Raw genomic sequence first — 12,472 nt, forward strand, 5'->3', positions numbered from 1 at the left:
CTCCAAGCCCAGAGCATTTATTCCTCACAGAATAATATATACCCCACACTGATGGCCACACTATCATCACAGCCACCACTGCAGTTGCACTCTTTTTTTGGGGGGTGGGATATTTGTTAAGTGCTTACTATGTTCCAGGTACTGTACTAAGCTCTGAGATAGGTACAAGCTAATGAGGCTGGACGCTGTCCATGTCCCATGTGGGACTTAAAGTCTTAATCTCCATTTTGCAGATGCGGTCCCTGAGGCAAAGAGAAAGAAATGACTTTCCCAAGGTCACCCAGCAGAGAAGTGGCAGAGCCAGGATTAGAACTCCCCGGTTTTTGCTCTGTCCATTAGGTCATGCTGCTTCTCTCTCCCACAGTCTCTTATCATTTTAAGGCATCTTTCTCTAGTAATATTAATAATGATGATGGGATTTGTTTAGTGCTTACTATGTGCCATGCACTGTTGGAAGCACTGGGGTCGATACAAGGTCATCAGATTGTCCCACTTGGGGCTCACAGTCTTAGTTCCCATTTTGCAGATGAGGCAACTGAGGCACAGAGAAGTTAAGTTACTTGCCCAAAGTCAGATAGCTGACAAGTGGCGGAGCCGGTATTAGAACCCACAACCTCTGACTCCCAAGCCCGTGCTCCTTCCACTAAGCCATGCTGCTTCTCTAGTAAGTTGGAACTTGTGAGATGTCAACCTATTGTTTTACCATGCCTTTTTAATGGTATTGGTTTAGCAGTTGCTATGTGCCAAATACTGTTCTAAACATTTGGTTTGATGGAAATCAATCAGGTTGGACACAGTCCCTGTCCCACATGAGGCTCAAGATCTAAGCAGCTCACAATCCACTTCATCCATCCTTAATTTGGTTTGGTAACTTGCTTTCTGTCCTATACCATGAATGCGACGTGTGATAAAATAGTTCTGATTCCCTCTCCAGGTCACCTTTCGACTCATTTGAATGAAGTTGACACAGGTATCTCAAGAACAGACAGATCTATTTGGCTATTGGTGTGTTAGTGTTCTCCAGGCTTTTGCTCTGAAACAGCCTCAGTCTGAAATGCATGTTCAAAAATAGAAAATTGCTAAGGAAATAGAATGCAGGTGGAAAGTGATAAATTGAAGCTTCCATGTAATGATTCATAGGTAAAAACTTTCCTGCTACTTTAGATGCCTGAGTTCTGTTTCTAACTTTACCACCAAATTGCTGTGTGATTCTGGAGTCAAAAAGCTTCTTCCTGGACTCAGTTTCCTTGTACATAAAATGGGGTAATAAATCCTGTCACCCATATGTTTAGCTCATTGGTGAAAGGAGTGATGGAAAGTCACTGATGAAATTTCAACCCAGGATTAATGAGGATTTCTAGAAGAGATTTGTCTTTTTGGAGCTATGCTTTTACTTGGTTCTTTTTCTTGGCTAGGAAATACAGTCAGTATGCGGAATGAGGATGGATAGAATCAGACATATCAGATTTCTTTATATTTGTTACATGCAGAGTATGGTTTTTAGTGCTTAATCCCCCTCCCCCCCCCCCCCAAAATAATTCAGGAGTGTTGTTTTAAGGTGGTGGTTGTTTGTTAGATTCTGTTTAAAAAATTGTTTGCATTTCAATTTTCTTTTCACAAGGAGTTTTAGGCAACAGTACTTGGCTATTTTGATGTTTCCATCATCCGTATCATTTGCAATTTGAAAACTTTCCAGTGGGGTTGTCCCAAGAGCCAATCTGAAGGACGTTTCTATTTCTGAACAAGACTGCAACACTTGATTTGAACTTATCACTTTATTTTTTTGCCACCCCCTACAAATTGCTCCATGCAACTCCTACAGCAGCCGTCCCGAATTGGGCGTGTTTCCTTTGGCAAAGCAAACGTCTGGAAACTCAGTTACAAATGGGGGTAACTCCTTGGGCATTAGCTTTTGGCATCGCTTCCCAACTCCTTCCAGGCCCCGTGCTGATGCCCTGGAGCAGGCTAAAACCCCAAGCCACGGTGGACGGTGTCCAGTGAGAAGGAGCCAACAGTGGCTTGGTTCTTTTCACCGGTCCATGAGCAAGAGGGACAAAGGAGAGCATTGACGGGGTTGTGAGGAAGCAGCTTGGGTATTTCCTACTGGGCATTTGTCCACACCCATAATTTATTTCTCTTAATGTCTGTCTCTCCCTCTAGACCTTCAGCTCAAAGTGGAGTGGGAATGTGTCTCTTCTATTGTCCTAGCAGCATGGCTTAGTGGATGGAGCACGGACCTGGGAGTCAGAACGTCCTGGGTTCTAATCCTGGCTCCATCACATGTCTGCTGTGTGACCTTGGGCAATCACGTCACTTCTCAGGGCCTTTGTTACCTCATCTAGAAAATGGGAATTGAGACTCGGACCCCCGATTGGCTTGTATCGACCCATAGCTTAGTACAGTGCCTGGCACAGATGAAGCGCATAACAAATACCATAAAAAAGACTTCTTAGTGAAGATACAATTTTTATACCACATCTTTGCCCAAGAAACAGGAACCTGATAACTGCACTGGATTTCTAGAAAATGGAACCTTTTGTAGATATTTTCATCTTTTGCCCAGTGATAATAGTCATTGGGAATTTTGACTTCCAGTGATGAGTGCCCAAAGGAATAATCCCCACAGATTAGTTTTTGCTGTGGTAAAGCAGAGGTGGTTTAAAACGTTTTCTCCCCTCAGGCTAGTGGCCTACTTTTTGAGATTCTACCACTCCCACGATTCTGACAAAAAAATTTCCTCTCCCATTGGTCTTAGTAGTAGATTTGATTCCCATTTCAGTGAGCACGTTGATGAAATATCCCTGAATTCCATGGTGTGAAACACTGTATCATATTGACTAATGCAGAACACACTGATTTGAGTATCCTGAGCATTTTTCTGTGAGCTGGGGGCGAGAACAAATTGTGGCTTATGAGCATAATCTGGTTTGTCCCCCTCCAGACTGTCAGTTCATTGTGGACAGCACATGAACCTATTTATTGTTCTATTGTACTCTGCCAAGTGCTTCATTCATTCATTCATTCAGTCATATTTATTGAGTGCTTACTGTGTGCAAAGCACTGTACTAAGCGCTTGGAACATACAAATTCGGCAACAGATAGAGACAATCCCTACCCAACAACGGGCTCACAGTGTAGAAGGGGGAGACAGACAACAAAACAAAACAAGTAGATGGGCATCATTAACATCAAAGTAGATAAAAGTAGAAGTATAGATATATACACGTCATTTATAAAATAAATAGAATCATAAATATGTGCAAATATACATAAGTTCTGTGGGGCGGGGAAGCGGGTAGAGCAGAGGGAGGGAGTTGGGGCAATGGGGAGGGGAGGAGGAGCAGAGGAAAAGGGGTCTCAGTCTGGGAAGGCCTCCTGGAGGAGGTGAGCTTTCAGGAGGTCTTTGAAGGGGGAAAGAGAGCTAGTTTGGCAGATGTGAGGAGGGAGGGCATTCCGGCCCAGAGGTAGGATGTGGGAGGCCCCATGAGGAGGTTAGCGGTAGAGGAGCAGAGTTTGTGGGCTGGGCTGTAGAGGAGAGAAGGGAGGTGAGGTAGGAGTGGGAAGGGGATGGAGAGCTTTTAAGCCATTAGTGAGGAGTTTTAGCTTCTTGCGAAGGTAGATAGGCAACCCCTGGAGATTTTTGAGGAGGGGGGTGACCTGCCCAGAGTGTTTCTGTAGAAAGATAATCCTGAAGTATAACAGCGGACTGAAGTATAGACTGAAGTAGGGAGTGACAGGAGGTTGGGAGATCAGAAAGGAGGCTGATGCAGTCATCGAGTCGGGATCTAATGAGAGATTGTACCAACAGGTAGTGGTTTGGATGGAGAGGAAAGGGCGGATCTTGGCGATGTTGTGATGGTGAGAACGGCAGGTTTTGGTGACAGATTGGATGTGTGGGGTGAATGGAGAGCGGAGTCGAGGGTGACACCAAGGTTGCGGGCTTGTGAAGCGGGAAGCATGGTTAGGCTGTCCACAGTAATGGGAAAGTCAGGGAGAGGACAAGGTTTGGGAGGGGAGATAAGGAGCTCAGTCTTAGACATGTTGAGTTTTAGTTGGCAGGCGGACATCCAGGTGGAGATGTCTTGAAGACAGAAGGAGATATGAGCCTGGAGGGAGGAAAGACCAGGGGAGGAGATGGAGATTTGACCGTCATCTGCATAGGGATGATCGTTGAAGCCTTGGGAGCGAGTGAGCTCACCAAGGGAGTGAGTCTAGATGGAGAACAGAAGGGGACCAAGAACTGACCCTGGAGGAACCCCTACAGTTAAGGGATTGGAGGGGGAGGAGGAACCCGCAAAGGAGACTGAGAGTGAATGGCCAGAGAGATTAGAGGAGAACCGGGAAAGGACGGAGTGCTTAATACAGTGCTCTGTACATAGTAAGTGCTCAAGAAATACAATTGAATGAATGCATAAGTTGTCTTAGGATATTCTGGTTGCTTGGTGTCCTTTCACCAACTTGCTGACACCACTTGTGCCAATAAGAGGGAACTGTTATGACATTGCCTTAAGTAGATGTACTTCCTGCTGAATTAATCAGTGGTATTTATTGAGTACTTACTGTGTGCAGAAGAGTATACTAAGCACTTGGGAGTGTATAACAGGGCTCTCTGTCCACAAAGAGATTACAGTCTAGAGGTGTGTTCTAGCCTCATGGTTTCCCTGCTTGGCATTTATCTACATTTCATTTAGTAATTCTCATATTTGGTGTCTGCCCACATTATTTCCAAGACTAGCTTTCTTGTTGTTTTTTTAAAATGGTATTTGTTAAGTGTTTACTATGTGCCAGGCCCTGTTCTAAGTTCTGGGGTAGATACAAGCTATTCAGGTTGGACACTGTCAGTGTCCTGCATGGGACTCAAAGTCTCTATCCCCATTTTACAGATGAGGTAACTGAGGCCCAGAGAAGTGAAGTGAAGTCCTCCTTCAGCAGGACTCCTGCTCCCAGCAGACGGGTTTCAGGGCCGGGTCCGGGGGCCAGCTGGGAGAAGCAGCGTGGCTTAGTGGAAAGAACCCAGGCTTGGGAGTCAGAGGTCGTGGCTTCTAATCCCCGCTCCATCGCTTGTAAGCTATGTGACTTTGGGCAAGTCACTTAATTTCTCTGTGCCTCAGTTGCCTTATCTGCAAAATGGGGATGAAGACTGTGAGCCCCACATGGGGCAACCTGATTACCTTGTGTCTACCCTAGTGCTTAGAACAGTGCTTGGAACATAGTAAGCGCTTAACAAATACCATTATTATTATTATTATCACTCCCATGGGATGGGGAGGGGCCGAAGCCATCTCCTTCCCCCGGGTCTGGGAACCGGGACTCGGAAAGAGGTCTCGGACTGCCGGATCACCTGCCACCCGCCTTTCCTGCCCTTAATAAAGTCATATCCCACAGGCCGGCTGGCTCAGCCCCATCTGTCTTGTTTGGGTTGGGCCCGGGCCAGCTGTTGGGCCCCGGGGGGATCTCGGCCTGGTGGACGAGAGCTCCCAGACCCCTGGGGGGCCTGAGGAGACGAGGAAGGGGATCACTTTCCAGAGGGTGAGTTCCTGGAGACAAGAGTCTGAGTGGGGATGGCCTCTGGGAGAGCTTTCTGGTTGCAAGGGGTGGGGAATGGGGCACAAAACTGAGACTTTCCCTTCCTCTCACAGACCTCGGCCTCCTCCCCGGTGACTGGCCACCAGACCCACCGGCCAAAGGCACCTCAGCAAATGCCAGCATGGTTTTGACACGTGTCTACATGTTTTGTCTTGTTGTCTGTCTCCCCCTTCTAGACTGTGAGCCTGTTGTTGGGTAGGGACCGTCTCTATATGTTGCCAACTTGTACTTCCTAAGAGCTTAGTACAGTGCTGTGCACACAGTAAGCCCTCAATCAATACGATTTAATGAATGAATGACTTGCCCAAGGTCACACAGCGGGCGAGTGGTGGAGCTGGGATTAGAACCTGGATACTTCTGACTCCCGGGCCTGGGCTCTAGCCACTAGACCATGCTAGTTCTGGATTTGGTCTCAGTTGAGTGACTTTAGAGGAATAGAAGCTTTTGTTCAAATTTCCAGTGTTTTCCCCTGAGATCATTCTATTGGTTGTTCTCGCGTTTTGGTCTCAGTATAATCCCTCTTGAACTCCGATACTTCTCTAGGCTCCCTACAAACTCTCGTTGGTGACTGCCTCTGCTTCTGCCACCCTCTTTGGAATTTTTCCCAACCTTGTTTCAATTCTCGTTTCAATCTCGGCTATGCTGATTGCTTCCTTTGTGACCTAGCTGTGTGACCTCTCTGTGCCTCAGTTCCCTGAACTGTAGAATGGGGATCCAGTACCTGTGCTCCCTCCTGCTTAGACTCTGAGCTCCATGTGGAACAGGGACTGCATCTGACCTAATTAACTTGCACCTATCGTAGCGCTTAGAACTGTGTTTGACACATAGTAAATGCTTAACAGATATCATGAAAAAGTTCTCCTCCTAAGTCATTCCTGAGCTCTTGTATTCCTCATGTAATTGGGTTTCTACACATTCTTTCCTCGTCATCATTTTCAGTGACCCCTTCCTGACGTTTCTTGCTTCAACTGTTTCCTTTTTTTGCTTCTTTGACTGATAAGCTCATCACTCGCATCATACCTCTAGTGCGATTCCTTTAGGGAAATGGACGGTGATTGTGATGTAACCCTTCTATAAATGTCCATGTCTATGTATTAATTGAATTTCGGACCCCAGAGCCTCTTAGAGGAAGAACCCCCTGAGAGGAAGTAAGTATTAGACATATCCTGTTTCACTCAGGCACATGAAATCTGAAATGGTGTGGTTTTTTTTACCCTCCTCCTTTGGGAGAATCAGTGGACTGGTTTGTGGCAAAGAAAGGGTTGGTTTATCAGATACTCGTTTTATTACATTTCATTTTTCATCCTCTTGCAGGTCCCTTTTTGGGTAGATGCAACCTGCTCCCTAAGAATATTGAAGAAGGGCAGCCCAACTGTAAATTACAGGTAAGAGAAACCGATGCTGTAAGTGACTGTATTTGGAAAAATCTACACCCAGATGATTGTGTTAATTTTATCCTTAATAAAACAAAGCCTAAATGGAAATGCATTGAACATTATAGAAACTATCTATTTTATCACACGGCTGAGTTCTAGCTGAGGATACTCAGTAACTGTTAGCTCGTTGTGGGGAGGGAATGTATCTATTAGATTGTTGGGCCGTATTGGCCCAAGCTCCTCTAATACCAACCTTCTCATTGTACCTCAGTCTCGTCTATCTCCCCACCACCCTCTCACCCACATTCATTTATTCATTCATTGAGTCGTATTTATTGAGCACTTGCTGTGTGCAGAGCACTATACTAAGCGCTTAGGAAGTACAAGTTGGCCACATCCTGCCCCTGTCCTGGAATACCTGCCCTCAAATCTGACAATGACTCTCACCTCCGCCCCCTTCAAAGTCTAATCGAAGGTACATCTCCTCAAAGAGGCCTTCCCAGACTAAGCCCTCATTTCCTCTTCTCCCACTTCCTTTTGCATCACCCTGATTTGCTCCCTTTATTCACCCCTTCCTCAGCCCCACAGTATTTATCATCATCATCAATCGTATTTATTGAGCGCTTACTATGTGCAGAGCACTGTACTAAGCGCTTGGGAAGTACAAATTGGCAACATATAGAGATAGTCCCTACCCAACAGTGGGCTCACAGTCTAAAAGGGGGAGACAGAGAACAAAACCAAACATACTAACACAATAAAATAAATAGAATAGCTATGTACAAGTAAAATAAATAAATAAATAGAGTAATAAATGTGTACAAACATATATACATATATACAGGTGCTGTGGGGAAGGGAAGGAGGTAAGATGGGGGGATGGAGAGGGGGAAGAAGGGGAGAGGAAGGGAGGGGCTCAGTCTGGGAAGGCCTCCTGGAGGAGGTGAGCTCTCAGCAGGGCCTTGAAGGGAGGAAGAGAGCTAGCTTGGCGGATGGGCAGAGGGAGGGCATTCCAGGCCCGGGGGATGACATGGGCTGGGGGTCGATGGCGGGACAGGCGAGAACAAGGTACTGTGAGGAGATTTATGCCCATGTCCCTCTTTTATTTATTTATATTAGTGTCTTTCTCCTCTACACCGTAAGCTCATTGTGGGCAGGGAGTATGCCTACCAATTCTGTTATATTGTACTCCCCTAAGCGCTTAGTATAATGTTCTGCACTCAGTAAGAACTCAATAAATATGTTTGACTGATTGATGGATGGATTGAGGAGGAGGAGGAAGATGCAAGCACACTTCTTGGGTGCCAGGACTGTCCTGCTTGGTACCTCATCCTGAAGGTACCAACCACCAAAACCACCCCGCTGGCCCCTTATAATAGTAGTAGTAGCAGTATTCATTAAGTGCTTACATTGTGCCAGGCACTGTACTAATCGCTCATTTGGATACAAGCAAATCGGGTTGGACACCATCCTTGTCCCACATGGGGCTCACAGACTCAATCTCCATTTTATAGTTGAGGTAACTGAGGTCCAGGGAAGTTAAGTGACTTGCCCCAGCTGATACAGCAGACAAGTGGCAGAGTTGGGATTAGAACTCATGACCCTCTGACTCTAAGGCCTGTGCTCTTGCTACTACGCCATGCTGCTTCTCCCTCATTACAGGGTGCACCAATGCAGCCCTAATCTGGCAGACACAGACTTTTGCCGCTTCCGTCCCTTTTTCAGCTAAAGGAATCCAAAGTCCCTAATGCATCCCAGGCCCCTCCCCTTGGTTTCCTGTCCATCAAAGATAAGGAGAAGCAAATTCCTAATAATAATACTGATGGTACTTTTAAGCACTTATTATGTGCCAAGCACTGTTCTAAGCATTGGGGTCCATCCAAGTTAATCAGGTTGGACATAGTCCCTGTCCCACATGGGGCTCAAAGTCTTAATCTCCATTTTACAGCTGAGGGAACTGAGGCCCAGAGAACTGAAGCAACTTCCCCAAGGTCACACAGCAGACAGGCGGCAGAGCTGGTATGAGAACCCCGGTCCTTCTGACTCCCAGGCCCGGGCTCTGTCCACTAAGCCATGCTGCTTCTCTGCGTACCACTGGTCAGCTTGTGATGGGCAGGGAGTGGGTCCATCTCCTCTGTTCTGTTGTTGTCTCTTTAGGGCTAAGTACAGTGCTCCGCACACAGTAAACACTCAGCCAGTCCTACTGACGACAATGGAAACAGAAGGCTGAAAGGTTTCACACCTCCTGATGCTTCACTTGGTCCCTAGATGGATTGGGAAGATGGACAGGAAAGCATAGAGTGCCTCGTCTCACCTCTAGCCTACTTGACACTTTTAGACATCATGGCCACTAGGACATACTCAAGTCAATTCTCAGTTGAAAAGACACATAGTAAGTACTTAACAAGTATTATCTTATGCTGTCAAGTCATTTCCGACCCACAGCGACACCATGGACACATCTCTCCCAGAACTCTCTGCTCTCCATCCACAGTCATTCGGGTAGCTTGTCCATAGAGTTTTATTGGTCAAAATCCAGAAGTGGTTTACCATTGCCACCTCGAGTCTCTGCCCTCGACTCTCTTCCATGCCACCGCTGCCCAGCATGGGTGAGTTTTGACTTTTAGCGGATTGCCTTCCCCTCGCTAGCCACTGTCCAAGCTAGAAATGGAATGGGCAGACCTCTGCTTGACTCTCCCTCCTGTACCCGAGACTGGTTGAGTACTGGTTGGCTAGAAACTCTCCAGGTGCAACCCTAAAAGGGGGCTTGATAAGTACCAAAATGATAATCACTATTATGTTTTCATAATTTTGCGTAAGCGCTTACTATATGCCAGGCTAGGTAGGGATAGTCAGGATAGACACAGTTCATGTCCCACATGGGTTCATGGTTTTCTACCCCATTTTACAGACAAGGTACCCAAAGCACGGAGAAGTTAAGCAGCTAGTCCAAAGTCACACAGCAGACAGGGGGCAGAGTCCTCTGAGTCCTAGGCCCCTGCTCTTTGCACAAGGCTCACTAGTGGTGTTTGTTAACTGTGTTCTATGTGCCAAACACTGTACCAAGTGCAGGAGTAATAATAATAATTGTAATAATTGTCCTATTTGTTGAGCACTTACTATGTACCAGGCACCGTAATAGGCACCTGAGAAGAAACAGCTAATTGGGTTGGACACAGTCCCTATTCCTCATGGGGCCTAAAGTCTTAATCCCCATTTTATAGATGAGGTACCTGAGGCTCAGAGAAGAAAAGTGACTTGCCCAAGGTCGCACAGCAGACAAGTTGCGGTGTGCGGATTAGAACCCAGGTCCTTCTTACTTCTCTAGATGCAAATTAATCAGTTCAGACACAATGTAAGTAATCCTCATTTTGTTATCTTATGCTGTCAACCCATAACAATGCTGTGGGCACATCTCTCCCAGAATGCCTCACTTCCATCTGCAATCATTCTGGTAGTGGATCCATAGAGTTTTCTTGGGAAAAATCCGGAAGCGATTTATCATTGCTGCATTCCGCGCAATAAAACTGTGTCTCGGCCCTCAACTCTCTCCCATGCTGCTGCTGCCCAGCATGGATGAGTTTTGACTTGTAGCAGATTGCCTTCCACTCGCTAGCCACTGGCCAAGCTAGGAATGGAATGGGTAGGCCTCTGCCTGACTCTCCCTCCCATAACAAGACTGGTAGAGTACTGGAAATTCTCCAGGTGCCACCCTGAGAAGTGGAATCCCCATTTTACAGATAAAGAAATGGAGGCATAATGAAGTCATGACTTCTCAGGGAGGCAGCCTGGTCTAGCGGTTAGAGCCCGGGCCTGGAAGTCAGAAGGACCTGGGATCTAATCCTGGCTCTGCCACTTGTCTGCTGTGTGACCTTGGCAAGTCACTTCACTTTTCTGGGCCTCAGTTCTCTCATCTATTAAAGTAGGAATTAAGACTGTGAGCCCCTGTGGGATGTGGTTTGGGTCTATCCTAATCAGCTGGTATCTACCCCAGTGCTTAGTACAGAGCCTGGAACATAGTAAGTGCTTCATGAGTACCACAATAAATCATTATTACTATTATGCTAATCATACTAATTAGGACTATTTTATTGAACCATAAAAATTACAACTGATCTGCAAAATAGCTGCACCATAAGTAATACATCAAATTTCCCTTGGTCAAGTGTAAACAACAAAACTGGTATTTATCTCCTGGGAATTGTAGATTACATCTTGGAATTTTCAGGCTTCTTGTTAATCAGGTCCCACGTGGGGCTAACAGTCTAAGTTGAGAAGCAGAGTGACCTAATGGATAGAGCCTGGACCCAGGCTCCGCCACCTGTCTGCTGTGTGACTTTGGGAAAGTCACTGTGCTTCCCTGGGCCTCAGTTACCTCATCTGGAAAATGGGGATGAAGCTTGTGAACCTTGTGTGGAACATGGGCTGTCTCACCTACCCCAGCGCTTAAAACAGTGCCGGCACATAGTAAGTGCTTAACGAATGCCGTAAAGAGTTTATCATCCATAGTGTTGGGAACCTGAGCTGTAAAGTTCCCTGGATTTTGACTGTAAGCTTGTTGTAGGTGGGAAATGTGTTTATCGTTGTATTCTCCCAAGCACTTAGTACAGAGCTCTGTACACAGTAAGCACTCGATAAATATGATTAAATGAATGAATTTTAATAGGAATCCCTTTTTTAGGACTCTGAACATGCGTTGAAAATCTGCTGACATGATTAGTTCTTCCATGTAGATTTCAATACTAAGTGCCAAAATTAATAACATCTAATTTGTTTAGAATGTTGGTTCATTTGCACAGGAACAATTTACCAGGTGACTTTCTCTTTCACTGCTAGGTAGACTGCTCTTACTCTTCATTGTGGCCATGAGAAAAAACACAAAATTAACCCACATGGAGCGTTTTTGTTCTTAATAGGCCATTTATCTGCAATAGTCCTCCCTGAAACAACCCAGAGGTGGAGTTTTTCTTTTTAAATAAATCAAATGAGTATCTGCCTTCAGCATCACCGAAATGCCTAGGTAGTAGCAATACCTAGGTTCTCTCCTAGAAACTGTGTTAAATTTCCAGACAAGAAGCCCAAACTATGTAAATGAAATTGAAAATGTAAGGGCCAGTTGAATGGAACATTGTTTTACATATATTTTTCTTAAATTTGGTTAATGTTTGCAATACTGACCTGTCGCCTTACAGCCAACATCAGTGTCCTTGGAGGCAGAAGAACCTGGGTTCTAATTCTGGCTCCAGCCACTTGTCTGCTGTGTGATCTTGGGCAAGTTGCTTCACTTTCCTGGGCCCCTGATCTCTCATCTGTAAAATGGGGGTTGCGACTGTGAGCCCTATGTGGGACAGAGAGTATGTGCCTGGCACATAGTAAGCGCTTAACAAATAGCACAATTATTGATATTATTATTATCTCCTCCAAGAGGCGTTTTTCCACTAAGCCTATGTTTCCCCTACTTGACCTCTCTTCTGCATCTCCTGTGTTCTCGGATTTTAATAATCACCCCT

At 45.8% G+C, this 12,472-nt stretch overlaps 1 protein-coding gene and 1 non-coding gene across 2 annotated transcripts in view; one reads left to right on the forward strand and one right to left on the reverse strand.

Annotated features, from left to right (window-relative positions):
- Window positions 1–12,472, forward strand: part of SIPA1L1 (signal induced proliferation associated 1 like 1) — a 421,260-nt gene that overhangs the window by 153,843 nt on the left and 254,945 nt on the right. Inside the window, 1 exon segment of the mRNA XM_038765485.1 lies at window positions 6,901–6,971. The gene's annotated coding sequence lies outside the window, so the exon portion shown is untranslated.
- LOC119944831 lies at window positions 10,549–10,685 on the reverse strand. Its single transcript, XR_005455979.1, has one exon. It is a non-coding gene; the product is annotated as a small nucleolar RNA SNORA7 (small nucleolar RNA).

Source organism: Tachyglossus aculeatus, chromosome 23 (genome assembly GCF_015852505.1).
Source record: "Tachyglossus aculeatus isolate mTacAcu1 chromosome 23, mTacAcu1.pri, whole genome shotgun sequence".
NCBI classification, from domain to species: domain Eukaryota; kingdom Metazoa; phylum Chordata; class Mammalia; order Monotremata; family Tachyglossidae; genus Tachyglossus; species Tachyglossus aculeatus.